The sequence below is a fragment of the Mixophyes fleayi genome, chromosome 1 (genome assembly GCF_038048845.1).
Source record: "Mixophyes fleayi isolate aMixFle1 chromosome 1, aMixFle1.hap1, whole genome shotgun sequence".
Taxonomy (NCBI): Eukaryota; Metazoa; Chordata; class Amphibia; order Anura; family Limnodynastidae; genus Mixophyes; species Mixophyes fleayi.
This window is the reverse complement of record NC_134402.1, coordinates 367,212,756-367,230,087: the sequence shown is the minus strand read 5'-3', so window position 1 is coordinate 367,230,087 and position 17,332 is coordinate 367,212,756.

Below are 17,332 nucleotides of genomic sequence, written 5' to 3'. Positions count from 1 at the left end.
ATGATTGCTATCAGCAGTATTATGCTTCTGAATGTGGATTGATTTTGCCAGCTAATCATCATCATCATCACCATTTATTTATATAGCGCCACTGATTCCGCAGCGCTGTAGTAATGAATGCATAGAGTTTATTTGAGTCAGATTGTATATTGCCACACCTGTAAGGTCAATTTCTTACAGTATAAATCAATATAGAAATTAGATACATTCATGTCAATTATACATTTATGTCAGTCATTAAAAAGGTGCTACCCAGTACCCTATTGTTAAATCTATACAAGAACAGAAGAAGAGAACAGAAACAGACGGGTCACTATTGAGGTTCACAAGACCTTAGAAGAAGATATTTTAAGAAAATAAAATTTCATATAACTTAATTGATATATATTAAAATCAAATTAGTTCTCCTGTAAAATTTTATATTTATTAAAAAAACAGCTAAATAAAATTAAAATGCAAAAAAGTAGGAAGAATATTGTGAAAAGAGAAGAAATGAAACCAAAGATACGCAGTAGCCATTTCTTCGGAGGAACTAATTAGATTTTCTTCTATTCTTGTATGGATTTAGCAATGAAGACATGTTGTGTGTGTAGTGTTGCAGCTATTTTATATCAAGTCGCTGCCATCTATTTATTTCACTAAATTGTCATTTCCATACGGAGTGCTGCAGGAAAGATTCCCATTTCATTTATAAAGGGATAACCAATGAGTGTGGAAGCTTTATATTTAATTTCTTTTTAACATGTAGAATTTATTAATAAAACATTATTCTGCCATATTTATCTAATGTAATAATGTATTGAAACATGTTTTTATTACATTATTAGGTTGCGTTCAAACAGGCTAATGCCACTCTTCACCTAGCGCTTGCTTATCCTATGCTTCCATCACACATATTTAACGTCACTTGTACGCCTGGCACTTGTCTGGTATAACCATGACGCTTTTTCAGTTGTTTGCATTGCAAAACGTGTCTAACTCATACTTACCAACTTTCTGTTGGTGAAATCCGGGAGCCTGCAGAGGAGGTGGGCGTGACGGGGGGGGGGGGGCGGGGCTCCAAGTGACGTCATTTTGGACCTGCCCCCATGACGTGATGACGCAAAATGCGTCATTTGACAGCGGGGGCGGGGCCAAACGCCGCGATTCACCGGGAATCGCGGCGTTTGGGACTTAATTCTGCCCACTTCACTAGGAAGTGGGCAGAATTATCCAGATGCGGGGGATTGCCACACTCGCCCGGGAGCCCGGGAGACTCTCGCAAAATGCGGGAGTCTCCCGGATATTTCGGGAGAGTTGGCAAGTCTGGTCTAACTTTACATATGTAAGTCTGGACATTGTCACTGCAGGGTGCCTGTATAAGATTGTGTAAGGTAAGGCTACATGAAAGAATCAGTTGCCTTTGTTTAATGTAAGATCTGTCCTTTCTTTATGATGGATTCCTTCTTATATCTAGAGTCACCTCCTATACTGATATAATCAAATTATTGATTTAAAATAAAAACCCTTTTATTTTAACCTCCAGGAGGTTCACAGCTACTAACACAACAATTCCACTAAATAGTAAAAGTGAACACTAATATATAAGGCAAACACACAATGAACATGCAATTTTATCTGCTTTTAGCCCCCTCCTGGGACTAGAACTTCCAAAGGGTATAGAATAGGATTCACGCAGTCTAATGCTTCCTATGTATAGATTTACTAAAACTTCTAAAGAAGGAAAAGTGGACTTGTTTGGCATAACAATTAATCAGATTCTAGCTATTATCTTCTAGAATGTACCTCCAGTTTTCCTTTTTAGAAGATTTGTAGAAGACCCCCTCTCCTCAGTTACCTAAATAAAATAAAAATTTTGAGAAGGTAACCGACTGTTGCTTGCTGTGCGGCCGTACCAAGCCTTGTTTTGGCTAACAAAATGCCTGAACCCTATGGATGTGGACTTTCATCCCTCCAGAAATTCCCAGATGCAGTCAACTCAGTTTTGATTTGGTGTTGGCCTGTCATTGTCTTACGCACTTGGAAATGGGTTGGACAGGGGCATGGTGAAGGGATCCCCTCTAGACTCCCACTGTGGTGAGGCAAGTAGTGGAGCCTATTAATCCTATCAGCAGTACAGGTAACAGGGGCAGAAACCTTGGGACCGTAATGCAGGGACAAATATATAAAATATATATAAAATCTGAAAAGGAAAGGGGTGAACATGTTGGCACACATTGACAAACTGTGGAAGATGAACACATAATGAATTGGACTAAATACTGCAATTGTGGTATCAATTTGTGGCTTTATATCTTGTGTAAAGGGGCACCAGATGGGATTTAACTTAATTGTCACGACCTGGTCATCTCTTTTGGTCACAAAAGTACTTCTTGTATTACTGTAAACTGTGTACTATATTGCACACTGTGACACACCAGACCATATGAATGAATCAATTTTTAGTGGGAAATTTTTTTTTTAGATCAAACACACTGGCAGCGATTTAAACACAGAAACACACTTGTATATGTTTACGTACATAAATTCAGGCACATACTGTTCTTACCTTAAGTAACGCTCTGAGTGTTGGTCTTTCCCCTGGTCTTTCTTCTCTGTGCCCTTGTCTTTTATCCTTATCTTTTATGGTTTCTTCTTCTCAATTCTTTATACCCTTTCTGTCTCAAATGCTTCTCATAAAATTATTTCATATGTTCCGTGACTCACGAATGCGGCTATCTCAGACTTATGTATAATAAATTCTATTATAAATACCACACTATTCATACGTGTATATGGTCATGTTATTCCTTGGCCAATAGTATCTGCTAAATTGGATTAAAATGTATAGCTTTTATTATATGCAAAACATCTAGAAATGAGAGAAATGTTTCCCATATTACATGTATGGCCACAAAATTTTGCAAGTTTTTAGTGGAATTTGGCCTCAAGTGTTCCCAGTCCAACACCAAACACACAGTGAATGAAATAACCAGAATTGAGGTTGAAGATTCTATCACTGGAACTGCAAAAAGCCTGTTCCACCATGAAACTCAATTTGATTTATAGTTTGTGCTGGATTTAATGCATCCTTTTGCATTATGTCCCTATTTTTTTAATCACAAATGGTAAATTGATTTCCTGGCCAGTCATATATATTAAATTAAAATCACTTTTATTTCAGGTCAATTACATGGTATAATTATCCATTATTTACTTTGTATAGGTCACATGATTACATTGAATTTCTTTCATAAATGCTATACTATCTATAAAACTTTACTCAATTAAAAAGGCATATTATAGTACAACGGAAAAAATGTAAAATCATTAAAATGTAATCATCCTTTAATATTATTCATGTAATCCCACACATAATTTATACCATATGGCATTATTAGACTTGATTAATGTACAATTTATGAATGGAAATTGCAAATTCCATTGAAGTCTCCTTCACTTGTATTATTCATTATAGATTCAGTATACATTCAATATATAATATCTAAAGTCATAAATAGTTGGATTGGTTATTCTTGTTATCTATGCAAAATTGGGGCTCACCCTTGTAAACTGATGTAACTGCATTTCAATTGGTGCCTAGACCTATATAAGTCCAAATGCTGCATCACTTAGGTGGCCATGATAAGTTCTACATTCTGACCTGGACATATCTGAATCAATTGTTGCTGACCTTCACTTTATTGCTTGACCATTCAACCTTGCCACCTGCACTGACCCTTTGCTTGCTTATCAACTATGACCTCTAACAGCTTATTTGATAACATTTTGACTGATAACATCTAACTACTAAGGCTCCAATAGAATGTTGTTCAACTAGTTGTACATGTAGCTCCTGCTCCTGAACCCAGGTTGAATCTTTCAGATAGTCATTCCGGGGATCATCAAACCTTAAAAATGTAGCAAAAACTGTATTTTGGGCTGAATTCTGAGAAGAAAAATATGTGGGAATTGTTATTTCATTTTAATAAAGAAATCCTCAGGCTTGGGTCTTTCAAGTCACATTTTTTTTAACATTTGGGACTTATACAATTACAAAGACAAATCCACCAGAAAGAAGATTGGATTTATTCACCCTTCTATACCTACAGCTGACACCAGGTCTTTCTTTGTGAGTAAAAAAGACAGAGGTCTCCATTCTTGCATTGTCTACACAATGATCTAAGTAAAATTAAAGTTTAGAATACTACCCTTTTTATTGTAAGTACATTTTTTTTATTTTAAGTGAATTATTTATTCAGATAAATAGATGAATGTCATTGTCATTATGAATATTTAGTCAAGCAATTTGGAATATGTAATGTCCTGGCTATTTCCTAGGATTTTATAAATTAGATTTTCAGAGAATTCCTGGGGCAATTCATGTTCATCTATACTGAGGATATATTTATAGTTGCTTCTTCTTTAAAAAAAATATATATCTTAATAATCATGTTTCTTGTGTTTATCCAAGCTTACAGCTTTGTATGCTATACTTGAAACATGTAAAAGTTTCAATTTCTTTGATAAGTATCAACAGTTTAGAGTTAAATATTGGCCCATTGGGCCCATGGAAGGTTCAAGCTATTCTGTACTGGGCTCAATTTAAGGTTTTAAAATCCATTCAGAGATTGTTGGCTTTCACTAGTATTTATAGATGTTTTTTTAAGAATTTAACTTCTTTAGTGAAACTCAATACTCTGCTAACCAAAAAGGGTACTGATCCAGTGAACAGGCTTTCAAAAGAAGTCTCAGCCTATCAAAAGCTCAAGAAGGTTTTCATCTCCAATCCAGTTTTATGTTACTCTAATCCCTTACAACCTTTCATTGTGGAGACAGATTTATCTGAAGATGGAGCAAGGGCAGTGGTCCTAAGAAAATATTCATAACAAATATTCATTACATAACAAATATTCATAACAACATTTTCCAGTACAATTTCCACTGCAAAGAAAAATTACAAGATAGTAACATCTATGTACTTGATCAGGAGAAATCTAATTTACCATTAAATCCTTTTCTTCAAAGCCATTTAGTGAGACACCGACATACCTGTGGTTTGGCTTTATGTTGGTCACAGTTTACTTATTTGTGTTCTCTGTAATCCTATTTTTGCCTCTTATTGCAAGTTTAGAACCTACCAATTTCAATCTTTTTTTCATCTCATTCTTAGCCGACTGAAGCTGCTATAATTAACCATAGTAAATAACCAAAAGCTGATAAAAGAAAGAGCTCACTACAAGAGCACAGCACAAAATAAGATAACAAATAATGTTTATTAAGGTAACGACATGTAAATAAATGAAGAATAAATAAACAATATAAAACTTGCATTGAAAAAAGGAAATAATATCGCCCTATGTTAACAATAAAACAGGCAATCTGCCAAAACTGTATCCTATTCCTCAAATATAACCATGCTACAATAAGGATATAAAGAATGCATGAGCTATGGAACCTTCCAATACTAATGTTTCTGCAGTAGCAGATGCTCCATGATTAGTTTGCTTACAATAATTCTCTATGAAAAAGTATCATAGAAGAAATAAAACATTATGAATACATATTTTTAAATGTAATGAAGTTAGAAAATACTTGTGAATAATTTGCTCTACAGAATGAAAAAATGTTGTGGAGAAGAAAACAATATATGCTGGATCATTGTGAAATAATGGAAAGAAAAAAAGGGGAAAACTGCTGACTTATAACTACGTGAACTAAATGAAAAAAAGAGTGAGTAAAATAAGTGACAGTGAGTAAAGCTATAAAGAAACAATACATAAGAAAACAGATGGAAGGATGATGTACCTAAGATGGCAATTGTAATTACATAGCAGAAATGGATTCTGTTCTATGATATATTCTGTAATAAATGTTCAAAAAAAAAATCATAAATAACATCAAATCAGCTTAAGGGATAATTGGGAGCCATTAAAAATGTTAAATTAAAATATGTTACTCTAAGATGCTAATTAAGTTGACGCTATAAGTACTAAAATTAAAATGTATTATAAACCATCATCATAAAAGAAAATTCCAAATGAACTACTTTTTATAGCAAAAATGGTATATGCAAAACAAAAAAAGAAAAAAGTGTTAACTCCACTGTTGGAGAAAAACAAATTAGTATGCATAAAGAATCATATTACAATCTAAGTTAGATAAAGATTTTACTGTAATCCATATTTACCCTAAAAAAAACCTTTCAAACACAATGTAGGTTCATTTTCAACGAAATGGCTAATTCTGTCAGGAGTGAGTGAACACAATATCTACCAAATAATGAAAAAAGAAGAAAATACAATTGTATAAACAGATGTGTCAGTAAAATGTACACAGAACATCTTAACAGGAAATTGCCAAAGAGAATTCAAACAATTAAACACTTGCAAAAATGGCACAGTCACATAAAAAGTAAGTTGTTCAGATAGGTTAAACACTGAATGAAATTGTCCTAGGAAATGAAAGCCAGGGAGCAGAAGGTGGATGTCAGAGTAACTGCTCGCGCAGATCAGGAGAAAATTCTTATTGGAAGAGGATAGTCATACCCAAGATGCCTTTCACATACTGCTTTATCGGGGAAGTACTGGCGAATTTTAGGTCCTCAATTAATCGTAGAAGACCCACCCCATAGAAATGCTGGGTAGTAGTTTATATGGATCACAACTCTCATTGCTTAGAAATAGTAGCTAGAATATATATAAACAAAACAAACTGTTGCATACATTTATATCAAAAGTTTGGAGAACTCAAGGGCAATGATCACAGTAATTCTCAATGATCATAGTAATTTAGCTAAACCACATAAACCATATAATTGCTGAGACACAAACAAAAAGACAGTATAATGCATGCAAGTAATTATCATAAAAACATAAAACCACAATTAAATTGATGCATTTCTTATCAAAGCTTAGTTAGGTATTCATACACAAATTGTTCCATTTGGTGAAGCTACTTGTGAGCGATCAGAGTTTCTACGGAGTGTAAGAATGGGGACTGGTTTACCAAGTGGGTGTGTCCAGGGGCGTGGAGTTATACTTCTTCTATTGCACCAGCTGTATCCGCCTTTTTTCCAGCACATTGTTGCAAGTGTGTTTTTTGGTATTTCCAATAAATGGCTATACAGTAATCCACTATGTAGATTTACTTTTTCCTCCGAGTATTGGATATTATTATTATTATTATTATTCATTTTTATTTTTAGGGCGCCACAAAGTATCCGGTGCGTCGTACAAGGACAAACAATGGCACAGTACAAGGTGAAACAGCACAGTACAAGTAACAGTAAGCACTATAACTCTGGGGGCTCAGTCACAGCAAGAAAGAGAGGGAGGGGAAAAGTGAGTACGTGCAGGTAACTATGGCCCAAGAGGGTGGGCACGGATGACAGGTAAAGAGTCACTGAGGGGAGCGGAGAGAAGCGAGAGGAGACAGAGGGCAGAGGGTTAGAGAGGAGGTGAACTGAGTAGCTGGAGAGCGCAGTTAAAAGTGATGGAAACAGGCGGTAGAAGAGCCCTGCTCAAAGCAGCGTACAATCTAAAGGGAGGGGAAGACAGACAGACACATGGATGAGATGGGAGAGACGAAGACGGAGTCGAGGAAGGGGGAGAAGGGAAGAAGGGATGAGAAAGAGAGGAAGCCGACCAGTGGGAGTTTAGGCATGAGACTGGAAGGCTTTTAGGAAAAGGTGGGTTTTTAATGTTCGTTTGAAAGAGGACAGAATGCGCGGCTTGCAGCGCCAGTACATATCGACGGAACCCATCACGGAGCGCATAGCGCTTACACAGGGGCACCCCACCACACACGATGGCACAGCCCACCACTCTACCGCCAGCAACAGCCAGAGGCACGCATCTGGATACTACAGACACGGAGACCCAATCTGGGAGCTGCAGCATCCTCGATTATGGCATTGTGAGCGCACTAACCACCGTATCCAGGTAATTGCACAATATTGCTGTACACACACCGAGGACAACAAGATTTACATCTATACCATCCACCGGTGGCTGCGCTGTGCTTAAGCATTAAGATGCCACAGATTACCATCTGCTTACATACAGTACTGTTGATCTATCTTTCGACAGAGACATTATACCGCACAATCCGCCTATCATCACTACCATTATTAATATTATTGGCAACCTCGCTAACATCAGTGTTATCATAGCCATCACTGTCATCACCGCCTCTAATACCGTTGACATTAATACCGTTATCATTAATGTTCTGCTTTGACTTCCGATTTTGCTATATCATTACTCCTGTCTCATCACCCTTATTGATTGTGGTCAGTAACCATACGACCAACATCTTACGTCAATCTGCCCTCTAGCAGTGACATCACACTGCCTCATCTGCCCACCACACACTACTACTACTATTATTGCTACTGTTATTACCATTATTGTCATTAGCGTCATTACAATCACTGTCATTATCGTGTATTAACGTATTACCTATTGTATCACCTTATTATTACTGTTTTGCATGTACTTCTGTTACACCATTGCTCTTCTCTCACCACCTGTACTGATTTTGGTCTTTAACCACACGACCAACACCTCGTTATCTCCACACATTAGTTAACCACAACCCATTTGGTATTAGTCTGTTCAGACATTCCTATGTAGGTCCTTTTCGGCCTCTTCCTGCTACCTTCACACAAGTTAACACCCTCCTACCCTACGCATGCACTTGTGACCCTATTTATCTTCCTTCATTTCATTGGCATTCAATATAGCAAGGAAACATTGATATATTTCTCTCCTAAAAGAAAACATAGGATTTTCCTGCACTCCCCTGTGCATGGAAAAATCTGCAAAGTTGCAACATCGCAGAGTGAATAGGCATTGTGTGACACATAGTGGACAACTGAATTCTGCTTAATGAATCTAATCCACAACAGCATATTTTTTGTGCAGCAACAAAATTGGTCATTTAAAACTTCCCTCTCCCAATAGCCCACAAAAAAAGATTAGCAAAGAATGATGAATTGCATACCCAGTGCAGTCCCAAAGAGCTGTTAAAATATTGTGAGCTAAAGATTAAATAATTATGTATCACGGCAAATGACAATAATTTAACCATTAATTGTATACATTCTGAATTGTGGCTATTGTACTTGCTCAGGAAATCATGCTTGATACTAAAATATAAAGACGCCACGTAACCAGAGGGAAACTTATTTGCCAATTCCTTTATGGTACCAATAGTATCCCAAATGAAAGAATTAAGATTCAAGATTTTTTATAGTAAAACATGATCTAAAAGGTACAAATGTTCTAAGATAAATCTCGAATACCCAAGACTTTGGTCATCCTGGAAATGTTGGGGTGCTTATATATTTTTGGTACAATATAGAATGTAAGAAAAGTGGAAGATTTTACCATTACATTCTGAAATCTTCCTAAATCTTTTGCATGATCAAGAATTTGATTAATCCTAGCCTTAAATAAATTGGTTGGCACTAAATGCAATTTTTTAATGCTGTTTATTATTAAGATCCTTAAACCCTTTGCTTGTATAGAACACTGTCATAGCATTTCTGCCTCACAGCACAGGGTTCAAGAGTTCAATTCCCAAACAGGACCTTATCTATGTGGAGTTTGTATGTTCTGCCCATGTTTGCTCTGGTTTCCTCTGGGTGCTCCGGTTTCCTCCCACACTCCAAAAACATACTGGTAGGTTAGTTGGCTGCTAAAAAATTAAATTAACACTAGTGCTATAGAAATAAATGGTCATGATGATGATGATTGCTTCCTTTATCAGATGATATGATATCTATACTGTCTAGACTTTCAAGCTCCGATATAGCTAGTCTGTCCCACAGGACAGATTACATAATTGCTTTTATATATTAATCACCCTCTCACTGAAGAGCCACCTAGGGGTAAACGTCAAAATGCAATTTTCTGTGATTTTGATAGCTATATTTAAAACAGCAATTTTATTGAAGGCAAAAATCACAGAGTGTTTCCTTCTGTTAGGATCTGCCTCTGGATGCTGCTTCATCTCGGCAGCTCCTGCCTCTGGGACTATATTGGACTTTGTTATTGTACTTAACCTGCAGTACCTGTGAACTGCCAGAGATGCTGCTATTCTGCCTTCCCGTCCCACAACCAGGCGTTTACTAGCTGCAGCTAGTTAATCAATTGCACTTGAGTGTCTCCTACATATGGCTGCCTCTCCCAGCTTTCCTTTGCTGGTCATTAATGTTTCTGTGTCTGTTAATGTTTGTTAGCTTTGAACTAACTGCCTTGCTTTCTCTGTTTCTGTGGAAATCCTTGCTTAGCCAATTCCTGCTTCTCTATAACTATTTACCACTCACCTGTATTCTGCAATAGCTGGAAGTCTATTTATTCTCTGAACTCATCTGACCTCATCATTACATTGCATCACCTGGACTGTGTTTTCACTGCAATAAACAGTTTAATGTTTTCAACGTATGTCTGGCTTCTTGGCTGTAACTACAAGGACCTAGTTTGTGAAACAGAATTGTACACCTTCAATAACATTATCATTTAAAATATAGTCATCACAATCGATGAAAATCATCGATTTGATACATCTGCCGTTTAATACAGTTTCCCCCAAATGTCTTAAAATCACAGAAGGAGACTTTTGGTGGGATCTAGAGAAGCTCACAAAAAGTTTAGTATATAACCTACCTTGAGTCTGTACTCACATCACAAATCCATCAGCTGTGGTGGCTCAGCCTCCTGGGCTATTCCAATATATATGGGACATTATAAATGATGAGTGTATATCAAAATATAATTGCCAAAAGCACACAAAAGAATGAAGACAAAGCAACTACAGGAGCACATCACAAAATAAGAAAAAAGTAATACTTAGTGAGGCCAAAACAATGAAAACAAATTGACACTATAAAACTTAGATTAAAAAAAGTAAAAACTCCCTATGTTGACAATAAGGTATGCAGTTTGTAACTACATTCTCCTATTTCTATGGTAATATGCAATAAATAACTGTCATTTTCTTCATTTTAAGACTTCTTGTATCACTGCCTGTTGGCCAATACAAATAAAATGAGAGGTTTACTTGTTATTATGTTACCAATATTACTAATTTGGAACAATTCTCATATGAATAGCTAACTAAGCTTTAGAAATGCATCAATTTAATTGTGGTTCCTTCATGCTTTTTTATGATTGCTTGCATGTATTATGCTGCCTTTTTATTTGTCTCTCAGCAATTATATGGTTTATGTGGTTTAGCTATATTACTGTGATCAAGTGCCAACATTGCCCTTGAGGTCTCGAAACTTATAATATAACTGTATGCAAGCATAACATTTTGTTTTGTTCATATGTCTTATAGCAACTATTACAAAACAATGAGATGTGATTCTCAGGACATGTTTTGAACTCAAGCAGGATTAGACTCCAATTGCTTTACCTTTAGCACCAAGAAGAACAATACAGAGAAAAAGACACAGGTTTATAAAGATGAAAGTGCAATCTCTAATATGAATATCAAACTTTTTCCAACACTCTGTTCATAGGTTTGAATAAGACTACAACAAAGATTGAAGCACGGGTGAATCACAATGTATGAATGATGACTTGGCATATATATATATATATATATATATATATATATATATAAATTTATATATTTATCTATTTTTATATATATATATATATATATATATATATATATATATATATATATATATATTGATATGTATAGATATACATATATCTACATATATATAGATATAAATATATCTATATATATGGATAGATAGATCGATCGATAGATAGATAGATAGATATTAAGCAGCATAAAACAGCACAGCACAAACATAAAAATAATCCATGGCTTAATAACACACTATCTCAGCCCACCATCCATGACTATTGTCCGGCTGCTTGTCAGCATCGGAAGCCCTGCCCAGCAGTTCCCACAATCCTTTTATACACACACACTCACACACAGCAATCACACCCATGTCCTGCATCTGTGTATGTGATCCTGTCTCCAAGTACCAGCAGGATCATTAACCCCGGCTGTACCTTACCCTGCTGGATAAGGCTTATTGTGGTTACCTTTTTCGCATACCATCCCTTTTAGCTTTGCCATACCAAAGCAGAACCTTTTAATTTTTGCCCCCTCTCCCTTCTCTGGTCTCGCCCAATCAGGCGAATCGGGCACCCTGGGGAGTGCGTCTCTCTGTGACAGGGCATCAGCATTATTATGTAGATCCTCAGGTCTATGTTCCGCCTTAAAGCTAAAGGGCTGTAGTGCCAGTAACCACTGTTGGACCCTGGCAGTCACCTCCTTATTGCTGTGCATCCACTGTAATGGGGCGTGGTGGGTAACCAGGGTGAAATCTCAACCAAGTAGGCAGTACCGGAGTGCCTCTACAGCCCACTTAATGGCCAAACACTCCTGTTCTACTGTGGCATACCTCTTTTCCCTCTGGAGGAGTTTACGACTGAGGAAAAGAACTGGTCTCTCCTTATCCTTCACCCTCTGGGACAAAACTGGCCCAAGACCTGTCCTGGAAGCATTTGCCTGGAGAAAGAACTACTCCCTAAAGTTGAGTTCTTGTAGAACCGGTGTGGTGCACAAGGCTTACTTCAAGTCTTCCCAGGCAGCTTCCGAAGACTCAGACCAAATTAATTTGTCTGGGTCATTCTTTTTAAGAAATTCGGTCAGTGTGGCAGCACGGGTAGCGAAGTTTTGGATAAAGCATCTGTAGTACACAACCCACAACCAATCCCAGGAAAGTCTGTACTTGTGACTTTCCCTCTGGTTTAGGCCACTTCCTCACAGCATCTACCTTATTCACCTGGGGTTTTACTTTCCCCCGACCGACCACATTACCCAACTACTTAGCCTCTGTCATGGCTAGCGAACACTTCAAGGGATTTTCTGTAAGGCCATGACACTTAATGAGTGCAAAACCGCCTCCACCTTGGGAAGATGTGACTCCTAGTCCTGACTGTAGATGACTTTGTCATCCAGGTAAGCGGTGGCGTATTCCCAGTGAGGCTTCAACAATTTGTCCATTGTATGTTGAAACGTGGCTGGCCCCCCATGCAGGCCAAACGGTAACACCTTATATTGAAACAGCCCTTCAGGTGTTGAAAAGGCTGTTTTGGGTTTGGCCGAGGCAGTTAGTGTTATCTGCCAGCAGGGCTGCCATCAGAAATCGTGGGGCCCAGTACAAACGAAACGGGCATGGCCCCCTCCAGCACAACAACCTAGCCAACACCCCCCCCCCCCACCGTCCCCCAGCGCTAACCGACTGCACCCTCCCAACCACTGTCCCAGCTTATGTATTTGGAGGCAGATGTAAAAACATACTGGTAGGTTAATTGACTGCTATCAAAAATTGACCCTAGTCTCAGTCTGTCTGTCTCCCTTGGTGTCTGTGTGTGAGTGTGTGTTTATATTAGGGAATTTAGACTGTAAGCTCCTATGGGGCAGGGACTGATGTGAATGAGTTCTCTGTACAGCGCTGCGGAATTAGTGGCGCTATATAAATAAATGATGATATATATATATATATGCATACAAGTTAACCCGTGCATGATACTCATGCATTCTAGTCAAATCAAGCTACTTAAGGTCTTAAAAAGGTTCTTGTCATGCATTTGGACCTAGCCCAGGCCTCCTCAGGGGAAGAGCGTTAGTTCCCGACGCAAGTGGCCTTTTTAATGTGTGTTCATGAGGTAAAATTACCTCACAAAAAGGAGTTTGACCCCTCAACTCGTAAATTTAGCCTTTACTACCCCTCCCACGGGGGGAAGGGGGATGATGGAAGTTAACTGACTTGACTATTCTAAATTTTTTGTCAAATGATGTCAGTATACCAAATTTCAGGTCAATTGGATGAGCCCTTTCTGAGAAAATAGTTTTTTACACACGCACACACGCACACACTAACGCACGCCTCTACACATGTGTGTTCATGAGGTAAAATTACCTCACGAAAATGAGTTTGAGCCCTACCAAATTTCAGCCCTTTTTGAAATTTTTTTCCCACACACACTAAGAATTTAGTAGGTCAGTGTATAACTCTGCCCAGCAGGTGGCGTTGCAACTTGGTGTTTTTTTTCCACACACACACAGACAGACAGACGCCACTAAGCATTTATATATTAGATATATATATCTCCTATTAGTGATAATGGGTTTATATGGATGTAAAATGAAGTGGAATATAAAATGCAAAGACATTTATTTTGCTTGGATTATGGATATAAGCTTGAATATCAGGAGTGGTCACACCCCCTGGCCTGATTGACAAAAGAGGTAGGGTTGGGGGGTATGGTCAATTTGCGTGTATATATACACCCTGTAAATAGGAGCAAACTAACACAGCATGGTTGTTAATAAGCAGGGGTGCAGTGGCTTTGGTAAAATAGCAGATAAATGGATGCAAACTTAGACAACAATGTAATACACACAGTTCAGTTGAAGATTGGAGTAGGAGCATACAATGTAAATCACAGTAACAGGCAAATAACTCTAATAACATAATTACTACTAAATTCAGATATTATCATGCAGTTCCTAACTGGTATAGGTGGCTGATCACAGTAATGTATCTTACTCTAATTGTGTTAAATTCAGTATACAGTATGAATCACTTATAAACTACTCTCACACCTGACCCTCTGGATAACTACACTTCTGATTAATAATGACACATGTATCAGGCAGTGGTGTGGATGATTTTTCAGTGGTGTACATACAGGAACCCAGAAATAACCTCACTAACAGATGGAAGTGGTGTCTTAGTCTGTCCTGGGTTTGCATATGAACAATAAATCTCCCTTTGTGTGCTCAGCCCTTAATCCAGTTCTCTCTCTGTGTAACTTCTAGCTGTCTTTATCCCTCCATTAAGTACCTCTATCTCTTTTAAAATAAAAAATACTTACCTACATGTTGATTCCTGCAGGCTGCAGCCTCTCTGTTGCTTCTTCCTATCATCGGCAGGAACTTCAGTGTGAGGTCAGCTGACAGGAAGAGGGGGCGGATCACATGATCGCAGGGGTGGAACGATCATTCCCCTGCGATTGTGTTTGAAAGCTGCCTGGCTGTCAGTGACAGGCAGGATAAATGCAGCAGTGGGGACACCGGGATTAGAGGAGAGCGGGCCCCCTGGTGAGCCCGGGCCCCATACGCTGATACCCCCTGTACCCCCTTGATGGTGGCCCTGTCTGCCAGTACCCTTTTGTCAAATCTAGGGTAGTCAGATATTGACTACTGGCCAAATTCTCCACTAGCGCGTCTACCCTACTAGGGCTACTTAGCCCTCCTCCTCAAAGGTCCTCCACCCCACGTCCACTTTCGCTCCCTCCTCCCCCCTGGGGGTCTCCCTGTCTTCCGCGCCCCCCTTCTTGGGCCCCGTCGTTTTCGGATCCTCCCTCCCCCTTCCCCGCCCTCTCTAGCTGTGCATTGAGCGTACTGAGTTGCTGTGTTTACTGTACTGTGCTGTCTCCCATTGTATTGTGATTTTGTTTGTCTCTGTACGGCGCTGCGGATGCCTTGTAGCGCCTTATAAATAAATATTAATAATAATAATAATAATAATACCCGCGGCATTGGATGTGTGTCAAACCTAGACACTTTTTTCAGCTTCCTAAAATCTTTACTGAAGCGAATGGTCCCTGAAAGCTTCGGCACAAGGACTATGGGGTTATTCCACTCACTGGTGGATTCTTCCACTAGCCCAAGTTGCAACATGTCATCCACCTCTCGCTTTACTGCAGCTCTTCTTGCCTCAAGTATCCTATACGGCCGCTGGTTAACCACAACCCCCGGTGGGGTGACAATGTCATATTCAATGATTTTGGGACTTCCTGGAATAGCCAAAAAAAATCTGTATTCCAAGCTACCATTTCTAAGGCTTGATGTCACTGAGTCAGTGTCAGAGAAGACTCTATGGGGACTATGCAGTCCTTGGTTTTTACTGCTACAATGTTAATGTTGGAATTTCTTCCACCCACGGCTTTAACAAGTTAACATGCTATACTTGCTCTATCCGTCTACTGAGCTGCCGCTCTCAGTAATTTACTTGCCCTATGGGCTCTATTACCTCGTAAGGGCCTTGCCAATGTGCATAAAACTTGCTTTCCTGATTTGGTACTAGGAAGAGCACCTTGTCATCTCGGCTAAAAGCGTGTAGGGTGGCTCAGGTATCATAACCCCTTTTTTGCCGACCCTGCATTTCCGTCAGATGCTGTTTTACCAATGGGACGATCTGTTGTAGTCGATCGTATAATTAGGTCACAAATTGTACTGTATTTGGCTCCTTGGGTTCCTGCTGTTCCCAACCTTCTTTGAGGATGTCTAGAACTCTGCAGGGTTGTCTCTCAAACAGATCCTCAAAGAAACTAAACCCCGTTGATGCCTGAGGCACCTCCTTTATTGCAAACATGACAGAGGGTAATAGGGTGTCCCAATCTCTTTTATCCTGAGCTCATCTTGCGAATAATAAACCGAGGTCTACAGTCTTTGTACCCCTAGCAATTTCCATAGGTCCTTCATTAATCCTGTCATGTAGGGAATTCCCTGATCTATTACGATCTCTTTTGGTATTCCCAGTCGAGTGTTCATTAACAGCAACTCTTTTGTGATAGTGCTTGACTTAATATTTCTTAGTGGAATTGCCTTGGGGGTATCGTGTAGTGTAATCAAGAACCACTGATGTCCCCGGTCAGTCTTCACTAAGGGACCCACTAAGTCCATGGCAACATGCTCGAATGGGACTGGAATTATAGGGAGAGGTACGAGGGGAGTCAATAGTCTGGTTTAGGGGCCGTCCCCTGGCATACTGGGCAGGCTTGACAGTATCCCTTGACTGCCATACTGATTCCCGGCCAGTAAAATCTCAGGAGTATCCAATTTAAAGTCTTCTCCTCTCCCAGATGCCGCCCCCCAAATGGTGTGTATGGGTGCTGGTTAAAATCAAAGGGACATGTACCTGTGGCACCAGGAGTTGATGCACTGTTTTCTCCTGTACCACCACTACCCTATAAAGCAGATCCATTTTATTATAAAGTAAGGTTCTCCCCTGGCTGGTCTCTCAGCCTTCCATATTCCATTCAATTCCACCACATATTTATAGGCATTTTTCAAAGCATTATCATTAAGTTGTGTCACTCTCTTGGAGTGACACAGTCCTGGATATTGGGGACCAATCTTCACCCTCTGGTAGGGCTTCTGTTCCCTCCTGACCTTCTCCAGCTAGGATTTTTCTCTCCCATGTTCTGGAACATGATAGCGGCCTAGTTGCAGCAAAGCCTGATATTCAGGCTTCAGGTAATGCAGATTCTCGGTCTCTATCTCCCAGTTGCGGGTTATGAAA